This window comes from Canis aureus, chromosome 25, assembly GCF_053574225.1.
Source record: "Canis aureus isolate CA01 chromosome 25, VMU_Caureus_v.1.0, whole genome shotgun sequence".
NCBI classification, from domain to species: Eukaryota; Metazoa; Chordata; class Mammalia; order Carnivora; family Canidae; genus Canis; species Canis aureus.
The window spans coordinates 10486525-10501887 of NC_135635.1; the positions used below are offsets into that span (position 1 = coordinate 10486525).

Genomic DNA, 15363 nt, shown 5'->3' on the forward strand with positions numbered 1-15363 from the left:
AAGGAGAATAAAATTGTGATAGTGTACATAGAAAATACAAAGTTATCTACCAGGAAAGTAAAACAAACAGTAGAATTAAAAAATGGTTTTATCCAGTTCACAGAATACAGGTCAATGTACAAAAGTAAAATTTGTTTCTATGTAATAACAATGAATAGTTGAACAACGAAAAGTTCTAAACAATACTATTTACAGTAGCATAAAAACATGAAATATTTTCAAACATTTAACAAAGTCTTATGCGTCTTCTATGCCATTAACAATGAAACACTTCTGAAAGAAAGAAAAAAACCTAAGAAGATGGAGAGAGACATGATGTTCAAGATGGAGAGAGACATGATGTTCATTTGACTGGAAGACAATATTGTTAAGATGTCAGCTCATCCCAAATTGGTATGTAGATTATATTAAATGCCAATCAAAACACAGAAAAATGGTATAAATACTTTGGAAAACTGGCAGTTTCTCATAAATTTAAATGTATCCTACTGTACGCCTCAGCAATTCCACTCCTAAGTATATATTAAATATTGATGCAAATATGTCCACAAAAAATTACGAAATGTTATACAAGAACATTTACAGTAACTTTGTTTATAATAGTCAATTGCATACAGCCCTAATGTCTATAAAAGAAAAGTGAGTGAAGAAATGGTATATTCATAAAATGAAATAAAAATTTAAGGTACATGCAACAACATGTGTACATATCAAAAACGTATTGTGTGAGAGAAGCGAGAAACAAAAGAGAATGTACTGTGATTCCATTTATATGAAGTTCAAAGCAGGCAAAATGAACTATAGTAATATACATCAGGACAGTGGTTACAATAGTGTATGTGTAGGGGAGGTGGGTAGCAGAGGTTAGAAGTAAGGAGGGTTGGATCCAAGGGCTTGAGGAAATTTTTCTATGTGAAGGAAATACTCTATCTTCTTTGGGATTGAGTAAATGAATTTGCAATTTGTCAAAACTTGTTAAACTGTGTACACTTAAGATTTATACATTTCACTGCATGTAGATTTTACTTGAATAAAATATTATCTGTGTGGCAGCCATGGAGCTCTTTTACTCAGATACTCTTTCAAGAGTGACCCTGCCTTGAGGTATGCAGCTAACCGATAGCCTCAAGCTGTAACACTTTGGGGATGTGCTACAGCACCTGGGCTAAGGACATGTTCTCTTCTGCAGCTCCAGCCAGTGACTTAGCAAGGCCTGAGTATTAGAGCTGGCCACTGCCGCCCAATGAGATACTCTCTTAATGGGCAATTTTGTCTAGAGCTCTCCCTTTAGGACAAGCCACAGTGTTTTCGGAGCACTGTAGTCTGAGGTTCTTCCTACCCAACTGTCCTTATTTTCCCGTTTCTCAAGGTTCAGATTTGTCTTCTGGTTTAACGGTTTTTTTTTTCTGCTCCCTCTCACCTTTTTCTTTCACAGGCATTACCTTCAGTAAATCTATTCCATGTCTAACTCCATGTTGGCTTTTGGCAAAAACTGTCAATTAAAAAAAAAAATCTGTGATAGAAATGAGACTAAATATATGTCACATTAATACAGTTATATTGACATAATTCCAGAAAAGTTTTTTTTTTTTTTTCAGAAAGTTTAATGGATTTATGTCTTTATGTTGGATTCAACAGGCTCACCTAAAACACAAGTATTTAATGTTTGGATATAGGGTTGTGAACAAAGGCAAACAACAAAGGTTGTTACAAAGGTTGTAAACAAAGGTTGTTTACAAAGGTAAACAGAAAGCAGAAGGCATGATCAGATTAGGAAGAATTCAAGGCAAAACACATTAAAGAAAGGAAAATTTGGGTAGCCCTGGTGGCTCAGTGGTTTAGCACCGCCTTCGGCCCAGGGTGTGACCCTGGAGACCCGGGATCAATTCCCACGTCAGGCTCCCTGCATGGAGCCTGCTTCTCCCTCTGCCTGTGTCTCTGCCTCTATCTCTCTCTGTGTGTCTCTCGTGAATAAATAAAATCTTTAAAAAAAAGTTTGTATTCTTAATATGAAAACCAGGTGAGGATTGATACAAGAAAAAAAAATTTCCCTGATGAACTTAGATGCAAAAATCCTCAACAAAGTATTAGCAAACCAAATTCAATGATACATTAAAAGGATTATGTACCATGATCAAGTGGGATTTATTCCAGTGATAAGGATAGTTCAACATCCACAAGTCAGTTAATGTGGTGTACCATATTAATGGTATATAACACATATACCACGCCCAGCAAGATGGGTATAGAGGTAACGTGCCTCAAAATAATAAGGGCCATTTGCTACAAACCCACAGCCAACCATACTCCATGGTGAAAAGCAGAAAGCTTCGGTAAGATCAGAAACGAGACAAGAATGTCTACTCCCACCTCTCTTACTCAATATAGTACTGAAAATCCTAGCCATAGCAGACAGCAAAAATAAATAAAAGCCATCCAAATTGGTGAGGAAGAAGTAAAACTTTCACTATTTGCAGACAATATACATGGAAAACCCTAAAGACTCCAAAAACGTTTTGAACTAATCAATGAATTCAGTAAAGTTATTGTAGGATACAAAATTAATATGCAAAAATCTGTTTTTATACACTAATGAACTATTACAAGAAGAAATAAATAATCTCATTTACAATTGCATTAAAGAGTGAAATACCTAGGAATAAATTTAACTAAAGATGAGAAGGACCTGTATATTGAGATTACACAATGTTAATGAAAGAAATGGAAGAAGACACAGATAAATGGAAAGATGTATCATGCTGATGGAAGGATCAACATTGTTATGTCTACACTATCCAAAGCAATCTACAGATTCAAGCTATCACTATCAAAATTCAAATGCCAGTTTTCAAAGAAATAGAACAAATAATCCTAATATTTGTATGAAACCACAAAAACTGAACAAAGTGATCTTGAGAAAACAAAGCTGGAAGCATCATAGTCCCTGATTTCAAACTATATTGCAAAGCTATAGTAATTAAGACAGTATGGTATTGGCATAAAAACAGACATACAGATTGATGGAATGAAATAGCCCAGAAATAAACCCATGCATACGTAATTAACTTATGACAATGGAGCCAAGAATATACAAAGGGGAAAACAAAGCGTCTTCAGTAAATGATATTTGGAAAGCTTAAATGCCACATGAAAGAATGAAGCTCAACCACTATCCTACATGATACACAAAAGTTAAAGTGGATTAAAAACCTGAAACCGTAAAACTAAAAAGAAAACATGGGTGGTAAGCTCCTTGACAAAGGTCTTGGTGATTATATTTTGAATCTGATGCCAAAAGCAAAAATAAGTGGAACTACATCATACTCAAAAGCTTCTGCACAGCAATGGAAACCATCAACAAAATGAAAAGGCAGCCTACTAAATGGGAGAAAATATTTGCAAATAATGTATCTGATAAGAAACTAATATCTAAAAGATATGAAGAACTCATAGACTCAATAGTAAAACAAAATCTGCTTTTAAAAATGAACAGAAGATCTGAATAGACATTTTTGCCAAAGAAGACATACAGATTGCCAAGAGGTACATGAGAACATAGTCAACATTCATTCAGGGAAATGCAGAGCAAAACCACAATGAAATAGCACTTTTCATTTGTTAGAATGGTTATTATGAAAAAGACAAGAAATAACAATGTTGCCTAAGATACGGAGAAAAGGAAACCCTTGTCCACTCTTTATGGGAATGTACATTAGTGTAGCCACTATGGATAACAGTATAGTTTCCTCAAAAAATTAAAATAGAACTACCATATAATCATGCAATCTAATTTCTGGGTATTTTTCTGAGGAAAATGAGAACATTAATTTGAAAAGATAGATGCACCCTCATGTTTATTGCAACATTATTTACAATAACCAAAAAATGGAAACAATCTAAGTGTTCACTAATAGAGGAATAAAGACATCGTGGTATATAAATATATACAATGGAATATTATTCAATAAAAAATAATGAAATCTTGCCATTTTCAACAACATAGATGGACCTCAAGGGCATTATGCTAAGTGAATTTAAGTCAGAGAAAGACAAAAAAAATCACAGCATGTCTTTTTTTTTTTAATTTTTATTTATTTATTTATTTATGAATGATAGTTACAGAGAGAGAGACAGACAGACAGACAGACAGAGACATAGGCAGAGGGAGAAGCAGGCTCCATGCACCGGGAGCCCCATGTGGGACTCGATCCCGGGTCTCCAGGATCGCTCCCTGGGCCAAAGGCAGGCGCTAAACCGCTGCGCCACCCAGGGATCCCCCACAGCATGTCTTTTATATGTGAAATCAAAAAGAAAAAAATCAAGGTCATAGATATAGAAAACAGATTGGTGGTTGCCAGAGACAGGGGGTGGTGAAGTGGAGAGAAATGGATGAAGTATGAAGGATAAAGAGAGTTAGAGGAAATTTCCCCTGAAAACAAATTATAGATGTGAATCATTCTGTAGTTAATTTAATACCCCTGTGTGGATGAATCAAAAATATCAATTTATTTTGTATATTCCTGGATGCAGTTCTCTCTTAACAAAAGTTATTTTCTTTAATAACCAAAATATATATTCTGTCTGAGAACATCTAGCTTAAATAGTTATGCATAATAATTTTGTAAGTAATTGACTAATAGCTCTCACCATACTTTGAGATCCATGAGGACAGGGACATTATTGGTTGGTTGGTTGGTTGGTTTGCTAGTTTTTATCATTGTATCCTTGGCATCTGGCACAGTGTCTGGCACATAGTAGGCACCCAATAATTCTTATGAATGAATAAATGAAGAATAGAACACAAAAATATTGGGGCACCTGGGTGGCTCAGTGGTTGAGCATCTGCCTTTGGCTCAGGTTGTGATCCCGAGGTCCTAGGATTGAGTCCCACATCTGGGTCCCTACAGGGAGCCTGCTTCTTCCTCTGCCTATGTCTCTGCCTCTCTCTTTCTGTGTCTCTCATGAATAAATAAAATCTTAAAAAGAACACAAAAATATTGATGTAATTCTTCATTAAGGATTACAATTAAATTTATTCTTTTTAGATGGAAGTCTTTCGGGAGGCAAAGAGTTACTGTGCTTATTTATTGATTCATCCATTCATTCAACAAATATTCATTTACACGGCAGACAACCCTATGCTAAGCATGGAATACATGGTGATAAGGGGAATAGATACACTTCCTGCCCTGGAGCTCAGAGCCTGTAGGTAAGTGCTTATCAATTCTCTATTTCTAATATCTTATGAACAGCTATAATTACAATTTGTAATAGTATCGTATCAGAGGGCTCTCATAAGCTCTTTTCTTATTTGATCCTCCCAAAGCACAGATGTTATCTTCATCTTTACAGATAGAGAAACAGATACTAACAACAACGACAAAAAGCAATGCTTCGTATGGATTAGTTCATTTTATTTAAGAAATATTTATTGATTACCTACTAGTTTCAGCAACTTCTAGGAGTTGCAAACAGCAATAAATAAGAAGAAGGACACTTCTAGTAGGAGATGGCAAACTGAACAATAAAAAAGATAAATCATAAGATTACAGAAGAAATAAAATTGCGTGATGTAATTAGGGAGTGACTATGATGAAGGAATTCAGGGAAGGACTCTGAGGTGGTGACACTGAAGCCAAGAAGTGAAGTTAGACCAGCCATTTGAAGAGTTATGGGAAAGCCTTCAAAAGGGAGTGCCAAGTCCAAGGCGATGAGCAGGACATGAATGTAGCATCTTCAAGGAAGAAAGTGAAGGCTAGTGTCACTGGGGCAATGGATGTATGGTATGAGATAAGCTTCAGAACAGTGTGAGCCAGATCATGTAGGGCCGGCCTTAAAGGCCATGGACTTTTTTCTTCATGCATTGAGAAGCAAATAGAGAATTCATATAACTGATTTAGCATGTGCTCACAAAAGAGGATTACTTGGCATTATAGATAGAATAAGAAAATTGTGCTTAAACTTGATTTCAAAGAACAGAGAAGTCAAAAGTGATTATTTAACAATCAGCTGGAGAGTTTCCCATAGCCCAATGAACCATATTGGAGAGACACTGAATGTAGACTCCTTCAGAAGTGTGTGTGGGGAAAAGGGGTGGTCATGTCTAGGAGAGACTGAGGATTTCATTTCTTAGGACAATTTTTGAGAATGCTCCTTGTCAGGGGGAAGATGATGTAATCTAAGTTTTTGAGTTCGTAGAATATAAAAGCAAAACACTCTCAGATCCTGAGGAAAAAAGGTCAGTAATTCTAGGTCTTTAGTCTTTAATGTGGTAAAGAATGGAAACAGCTCTGTGTAAGCTTGGGAACCAAGTGTGGGGCAACCTCCGTGGAGTTTATATCTGGATGAGTGAGCTCATCCTCTCTTCATGACCTGAGGTTACCTGAGCAGGGATGCATGTCACCAGTGGACATGCACAGTCTGACAGTCTCTTGAACTAGCTTTCAACAGTAATACTGTATAACAAAAAAGAAACAATGGCAGAATCAGTTTCCTCTCTGCTTCAGTGGAGAAGACAGAATGAGCCTCTTTTCCACTGCATAGAGAAGGATTTTGGAACGGGGAAAGGAAGAGCCCAAAGGAAATCCTAAACTTCCTATTAAAAAGACAGTATGATATTAAACAATTAATTAGAAACCTAAAAGAGAAGTGACCTCATGTGTACCTCAGGTTTATGCAGGGACTTGTAAATATTACATATGCCACTGTCAAGAATTTTGGCTTGTCTCTGGGATGAAAGCAGTGTTTGTAGCACACATAGTTACATGAATTATTTGAGATTGAGTAGCTTATTCAGGGTCACTCCAGGGCCTGTGCTCTTACCTAGTTGTGTATTTTTAGTGTATCCATTAAATTTCTTTTTAATGCTGTTATTTTTATTTGGTATAACATTTTTACTGGTTTTTGGTGTCTAGTTAATACGTTCTATATTCAGTCATTTTTGCTATTGCTCAAACAATAACTAATGAATTGTTTCAATAATTTATGTTTTATGTGTTGAATAAATATACATTTAAAGCTGTTATTTCTTTCTAGGACACTGACTTTTGGTGTCCAGAGCTGCTTCACTTGGGAACCATTCATAAAGACTTTGTATTGTAGCTATTTGATATTTGATTTCATTGGCTGCCCAGATTCTATTCCCTTTCCTAGTAGTACTCTGATTTGCTCTTTTCAAATAAACTCTTTTGTTGTGTGCAGTACTGACATGATGGAAATCCAAATCTTTTATTTTCTCCTACAGAAACCAAAGAAATTCTTCCTGCCAAATGCTTCCTCTGACCTTCCGCAGTGTTGTCAAGAGTAAGGTAAGCTACTCGAATAAGGCAAATCAATTACTCTTGTGGGAATTGACTCTTGTGTGAAGTAGTGACTGTTGTTTATATCTGAGCACTTGTGGACACATGGAATTGGAAAGGTCTTTTGGAGTCGTCTAGCTCTACTTCTTCCAGCCTGTTCTTCAGCTCTCCTTTATGGCATGTAAGCTGCTCATATATTTATGTTTTCTTTTGACTTATGCTAGCCAGGTTTGGTTTCTGTTGCTTGTTACTAAAGAATCCTAAATAATATATAAGCCATGCCAAAGTCTTCCCTAATTTCCCATTCTCTCAAGTAAGTCATCCAGGGAGATAAGTCCTACTAGGAAAATAGGTAGCTAAGCTGGTAATGAAATGTTAATCATGCTTTTAATAGTGGAATGCATTACTCCTGCCAGATACTATTTGTATTTTCATAAGAAATGCTTCAATGGAAGAAAAGTTTTGGTAATGATGTGGTAGGGTCTTACCAAAAGTTGCCCAAGGACCACCTGAACAATATTCTCATGCTTCTAACTCAACAGAGATAGCATTCACATTTGGCACTTCTGGCAGGAGCCGGAAGACTAAAGAAGAGGAATGAGGGAGATGAAGAGAGTGAGAATTTGTTCTAGATCTGTGTTCCCTGAAAGCAACTTTCGTCAGCTTAATTTTAATTTAAACACAGATTCCTTTTCTCTTGCATGTTTATATTTGTGATTCCACTTTGAGTTTCAATTCAGTGTTTTCAAAGCTCCCACAAAATAAGTAGAGATGGTACAATGCAGTTTTTATACTTCGTAAGACCAGACTGTAATAAGGTCTAGGAGTTTTTCAAATAGCATTAAAAATTCTTAATATTGGGATCCCTGGGTGGCGCAGCGGTTTGGCGCCTGCCTTTGGCCCAGGGCGCGATCCTGGAGACCCGGGATCGGATCCCACATCGGGCTCCCGGTGCATGGAGCCTGCTTCTCCCTCTGCCTGTGTCTCTGCCTCTCTCTCTCTCTCTCTCTGTGACTATCATAAATAAATAAAAATTAAAAAAAAATTCTTAATATTAAAGTTTTCTTTTCCTAACTTCTTTCAAGGCCAATGAAAACAAGCAGTTTTTTTTTTTAAATTTTATTTATTTATGATAGTCACAGAGAGAGAGAGAGAGGCAGAGACACAGGCAGAGGGAGAAGCAGGCTCCATGCAGGGAGCCCGATGTGGGACTCGATCCCAGGACTCCGGGATCATGACCCGAACCAAAGGCAGCCGCTCAACTGCTGAGCCACCCAGGGTGCCCCAAGAAGCAGTTTTTAAACAATATACTTTTGCTTAAATCTGAAGTAAGCATGAAAAGTAGGGAGTAATATGTTTAAACTAGGTTATTTCCTGATAGTATTGTTTTGTCTAAATAGAAAATAATTCCTTTAACAAAATTATTGTTGTGTTTATTTTGGCTTTTATTTTCTTCCATTGATTTTTGGTCTCTGATAAGTATATCACATAGTCATTTACTTTAGCCATCCCTCAAATAATAATGTAATGAATTGTTTTCAGAGTTACATCCTCTGTGGTGGAACAGTATCATCATTTGTGGCCAGTTTCTTCCATTTCAATGCAATGTAAGTAGCATTTAAAATTTATATTACATTTTTTAGCTCTTTCTTTAATATAAACAGACTCAGTACTCTGAATATCTGTGCTTTAAATTTTTAGCCTCATTATTTTTCTGTTTTCTTCTATTCTTATTCCTCATCCTGATTATCCAATTCCAGTCATCCTTATAGGCATAACTCAAGTCTTTTCTAGGAGGTGTTCTAGGAACATTCCAGCACAAATCTCCCTGTCTCTAAAATTCATCTAATATGGGATCATGGGTTCCTTTATGATAATGTCTTTTTGTTATCTTATTATTCAATATTCCACATATTTTCCCCTAAACTAGATTACAGATTCCCTGAAATCAGGGGCTAATGCAGTATACCCAAGTATTTTAGAATCATGGACTCTAGCTGGATTGCCTTGAGTGACTTCCTGCTCCCTCACTGTTTCCCTTGGGGCACAAGACTACTGGTCTAAGTAGTTTCCTCTTCAGATTATTTATTTTTTCTCTTCTGATTAAAAATACTCTGAAATAAATGTCTGCTACTGTTTTTTCAACAATGATGCATATCATTTACATAGCAATTTACCACAATTTATTGGATTTAGTCCTGATAATATTCTGTTAAATATATGTTGTTATCCTCACCTTTTGGATAAAGATCCTTTTGCTCAAAGAAGCCAAGAGCTTGCATGAGATGATATTTTAAGAGGTGGAACTAAGGTCATTCTTCCATAGCACAGTACTTTGCATATTGATGGTACTAAATTTGGTGATAGATGAATTGTCTCATGTTGAATTTTTTTCCTACTAGTGCTTTCTTATGTGTAGACAGCTGTTAATTTCTTTGAGTTTCTCCCTGTTCATTTCCCTGCAAACTTTCCCTCTTCCTATCTCAAGAATTTTAAGAAGAGGAGAGGGTTAATTATGTATTTATGTATCAGCTACCATTTCACAATGTCTAAGTGAACCCTGAAATTAATTTGAAATTTCCTGCTTGACTTGCAAAGTCAGTCTCTATTCGTTTTGTACTTTTCAACTTCATCTTCTCTTGATCACCTTTCTGTGACTGCATAGCTGAGTCACTCTTTCATGTTCCCTGCTCCATCGCTTACTTCCTTTCTTCCCCTCAAGCCATTACATCTGTCCTTCCTTACAAAATATGTTTCTTGTTGGTTGAATCTGTTTTTAATTCAAGTCTTCAATCATCCTTCATGGCCTGGAGTACTTACAGCTTGTCTGAAAGCCCATTTGTAATTTTACCCCTTTACTTTAGATTTCTTCCTTTCTTTCTTTTAGAAATCTTGCTCTTTGATTTTCACATGGCATTATCTCTTTATCTATTGTTTGTTCAAACTTTAGTATTTTTTATGCTCATGATAGCAGAACGATTTACCTGTTGATAATCACACATATATCATTAATGAAAGTTCACATATTAAACTATATGTGGATTGAAAAACACCCCTACCTCTGCTTCTTTTTTTTATCAATCTAAATTAAAAAACCAGGATTCTATTTTGTTTGAAAGATGATAGAATTTCAGGAGAAGGTAAAATTTGGGTAAGATAGAAATTTCTATGAAAACTCAGTAGGCTACAGTCCTATATCAAGCTAAATAAACAGATTTTGGCACAAATTTTTGGTGTCCATAAAAGACCTGAGCCCCTCTCTATGTTGATGTAGGGAGCTTAAGATACTGCCTATCTCTGTGTTCTGATTGCTTTTTTCTCATAGCAGCATCGACAGTGGCTGTTTTGATTTAAGGTGACTCAACCTCTTGGGTTTTCCCTCTCAGGGTTTGGCTATCAGATGTAGGGCCTAAAGGGCAAACTTCATATTCTCACATTTGAAACCAAATGTCTTATTTCAGATTCCAAATAATAATGTAAATTATGGGATCCCTGGGTGGCGCAGTGGTTTAGTGCCTGCCTTTGGCTCAGGGCACGATCCTGGAGACCCGGGATCGAATCCCACGTCGGGCTCCTGGAGCATGGAGCCTGCTTCTCCCTCTGCCTATGTCTCTGCCTCTCTCTCTCTCTCTCTCTCTCTCTCTCTGTGACTATCGTAAATAAATAAAAATAAAAAAAATAATGTAAATTATGCATTTTCCTTGGGAAGATGCAAGACTAATCAGTAATACTTAATTCTACCAAAGTAAGAATATTGTATCAGGGTCTCCACTAGGTTATCCTACCTCTTGATTTTAAGGGATCACAATTTGGCAACTTTAATGATATCAGTATCAGTTTGTACTGATAAAACTCTATCATGCTTATAAATTAGCTCAAGGAAGCCTAACATATCTAGAGTTTGGATCTCTATATCAAGAATTGCCTTATTATTTTTTACTCTCTCAAGGTATCATTCAGCCAAGTGTTTCTGAAGTTTCACACCATACTCTTGCAATGAGACAAATTCTAGCCCTGATCTGAACATATAGGGGGCTCTAGGCTCACAGATTCCTCAACTCAACAATAAACCCCATTTTTACTGTTGATTGCTTATGCCTATTGCTCTTAGTCTCCTAGTAGGAACCTGAGCCCTTGCTGCTAAGCTTTTTGGCTGGAGTTTCTGCTGTTGTGTTACTCAGAATCTTTCATTGGTCGTCTCAGTCTTCTAGTATAGTTTCAAGTCCTCCCTGATGCCTATCTACCTGGTTTTTAATTAGGGTCCAAGGTACTTGCCAACTCCAGCCTGCCTTTTTTGATTTTATTGGATCTTTACCTACTTTGATCTCCTTTAGTCAAGCCTTAACATTTACCCTTTTATAGTTGAATTCTTCATTCTGCTCCTGCAGCCTCTGTCCTTTTTTTTTTTTTTAAAAATATTTTTATTTATTTATGATAGTCACAGAGAGAGAGAGAGAGAGAGAGGCAGAGACACAGGCAGAGGGAGAAGCAGGCTCCATGCCAGGAGCCTGATGTGGGATTCGATCCCGGGTCTCCAGGATCGCGCCCCGGGCCAAAGACAGGCGCCAAACCGCTGCACCACCCAGGGATCCCGCCTCTGTCCTTTTTTATTTCAATCTAATTCTAGTGAAATACCCTGGTCAGTCATTCTCCAATTTGCACATTATGTATGAGGGAAGTAATATTGTCTTACTCAATACATGTTCTTTGTAACTTAATAAAATGTAACACTGAGTAGTCAATCAGAAGTGTGTGTACACATGTCAACATACTTGCTAAAAAAACAAACAAACAAACAAACAAAACCTAAAAAAAACCATACTTACTAAATGAGCTAATACATTATCTACAATTATGAAACAATAGTACAACTACTGCAATTTTTATTTGATAAATGAATCAGAATGGTTTAAATAGTCTCACTATACTATTACCTTAGGCTTAACAGCTCTTATTAAAACTGATTTATTTTTAGTCATCAATTTAAAAATGCTAGTTATAACAATTTCTACTACAATGATGAAGCAAGTACTTCTCTTTATATATAAAAATGCGATGTTCTGGCAGAGGGTTATTTTATTTGTGTGTAGGAAGAAATCAACATGGGAAATTATACAAAGAAGAAGTTTAATAAATGTTCATTGAATAAATGAATGAATGGTTCAACTAATCATACTATTTTTTTCATGACATAATTTGGGCCTAATTATTTCATTTATTTATACTGATAAAACTCTATCATGGTCATAAATTAGCTCAAGGAAGTCCAACATATCTGGAGTTTGGATCCATATATGAAAACTTGCCTTATTATTCTTTATTTTCTGAAGGTGTCATTCAGCCAAGGGTATCTGAAGTTCCATAACAGGCTTCTGTCTGATTCCTTTCCTCAAAAGTTATGATGTAGATAAATTATTGGCCAGTTGATAACAAAGAAATTTTAAGAACTTATACTTGATTAGAGTGTCACATGCAGAGTTTAGCTTCCCATAAAAGGTCCAAGGAACTTTTTCATTAGCTTTTTCTGTAGCTAGCTGCAGTAAATTTAGATATGCATTATTTTATATCAGACATAAATAGCAATTCATTGCCATTGTAAAGCTTGTAAGTGGTATACAAAAATGTTTTCCTATACTGAGACATTTAAAGAGGATGTACATGATAGAGAAGTATCTTAGTATTTAGCACTGAAGACCAGGGAAATTAGCTGGTGCAATATCATGTATTAGACATGATAATATTCAGTTGCCAGTAATAGAAACCCAAAATAACAGTGTTTCCAAAAAGAGAACAATTTATTTACGTATCAATAAAATTCCAAAATGGGCAGTGCAATGCTACAGGGGGAATCTGTTCCACAAATCCCTCAGGAACCATATTCCTTCTATCTTTTTCTATAATACATAGATTTCTATTTCCAAAGTCTACTCATGGTCCAAATTGGCTGCTCCATCCACATTCTAAAAAGCAGGAAGGAAAAAATGGGTGTAAAAAGGACTAAATGGTGTGAGCCAGCTCTTTTTGGAGAAGAAGCAGCTATTTTTAAAGAATGGTTTTGCTTACATGTTATTAGCTAGAATTTAGTCATATGCCACTTTAAGGTACAAGGGAGACTAGAAATGTAGTTCATTTTCCGTGCATCCTTAAGTCTGACTAAAATGTCAGAAGTTCCTTAATTATGGAAGAGGGAGAGGATGGTTGAAGGGTAGTAAGGATTCTCCACCACCATATGTGAGTTCTTTTGGGTTAAGGAAGCTCTGAAAACAGATTGAAGTATTTAACTACTTTGATTAGTCATTGAAGAATACTAGTCATATAAATTTTTAATATAAAAATCACAATGTGTTTACATATTATAACCTACTATGCATCTAGTCAGCTTTACAATTGAAATATACTTGAAACAATAAGTAAATAGTAAGGGTACAACATTAGTCATAACTTCTAATTGTCTATTAACCAAACCAGGTCAAGTATAAAGAACATGAATTGCTCTAAAGTATCTGAGATTAAAATAAAGCTCCTTAGTGAAGTGGCATTTCACTACTCCTACATTATTGCTTTAAGTGTGGCTAAAATAAAGAAGAGAACATTGCACTTGATTGAGACAAAGTAGATGACCTAGAAATCCTGATGAGCATCATATAACAGACATTTGGGGCTAGCTAGTTGTGCTAGCACCAGAGAGAATAGAAATGCATAAACATGTGGCCAAATAAACCTCTCTAATAATTACTGAATGTAACAATGTTAGATATTGCATTTCTTTAATATGTTCATGTTGTGCATAAATAAATTTAAAATGAAGAAGCAATGTTCAGAAACTTATGTTCTATGTTAAGTTTAAGGACTATCGATTCAAGAATGTTTCAGGTTTGGTGATCTTTTGCTTCATTATTTGTATCATTTGTTTCCCACAATTTTCTCCCCGTTTTGCACCTGCATTTGCAAGATATGAGAAATGTGCTATGCTCTTCCCCCCCCCCCCAGAAACACTCTGCTCAATTTATACCTTATGAAGGAAAGCTTTGAGGTTTTTTAGTGCTTTTACACTTGAAAAGGTTGAATTCTTGAAGGTGACTTTCAAGCAGATGTCATTTTATTAAATAGTTATGCTTCCTCACTAATCTTAGCATTTTTCTCATCAGTCCTGCTATGTGAAATCATAACCAAAATAAAACTTTGGGGACAGTCTGAGGCATCTACTGCCCACTCCTTTCCTTTCTTTGCTTCTGGAAGAAGCTGTTTTAGTACAAAGGAGGATGATAATACAATGAGGACTTTCTTGATCTTTTTCTCCATAGCCAGGAGTTTATAATGTCAGTATGTGTTTTGGAGTGCACGAATATTATTTGTTGGCCAGTAGCATCCTGTGAAATAAAATTAGCCTTCTTCAAAAACTATTCTTTTCTCTTTTCAATTAGAAGTTTAAACTAGTTGGAATTCATTCATCCGTTTCTTCATCTTTCCTTTGCTTTATCAGGGTGACAGGATGGAGATATCCAAGAGCAATGTGCTGACAAAGCTAAGAGATAGCATTTCCTCTACATTTAGTAGAAAAAATAGCTTCCTTCACCTCCAAAAAGAACCATAAAAAGTATATTTAGAAGAGTGAAGAGCTGGAGCTGACTGAGGTTTTGTGGGGCCTGTGGTTTATGTAATATGGGAGGGGTGCTTCTTAAAGAATCAGAGTACAAAATATCTTTACAACCATAAAACAAATGACTATGTGATCATGTTGATATGGTCCATCTTGGCCTTTCAGAGGTGGCCTGTGCACATAAGAGGATCCACATGTTCTTTAGCTTCCTGGTTAGTGTGCCTCTGGTTGGTCTACAGTATTGTTTCAGATGTACTTTTTGGGTTTTTACCATTGATTTGTGTTATATTTCACCTGATCCCCCATTTTGACTTACTGGACTTTCTAGGGCTAAGCATTGTATTTGTTATATCATGGAATAGAAGTTGGGCAGTATGACTCTGGCTTCAGACTATTTCTGTGGAGCTGGTTTCAGTCCACGTACTGGAACATAGAAGCTGTCCTTTTGTTTTCTCTCTAACAAGA

General features: G+C 36.0%; 1 long non-coding RNA gene across 1 annotated transcript in view; it reads left to right on the forward strand.

Annotated features, from left to right (window-relative positions):
• Positions 1 to 4186: 4186 nt before the first annotated feature.
• Positions 4187 to 15363, forward strand: part of LOC144296971 (uncharacterized) — an 83132-nt gene continuing 71955 nt past the window's right edge. Inside the window, exons 1-3 of the long non-coding RNA XR_013363940.1 lie at positions 4187 to 5209; positions 7244 to 7307; positions 8841 to 8905. This is a non-coding gene — a long non-coding RNA (uncharacterized LOC144296971). The remainder of the gene's footprint in view (positions 5210 to 7243; positions 7308 to 8840; positions 8906 to 15363) is intronic.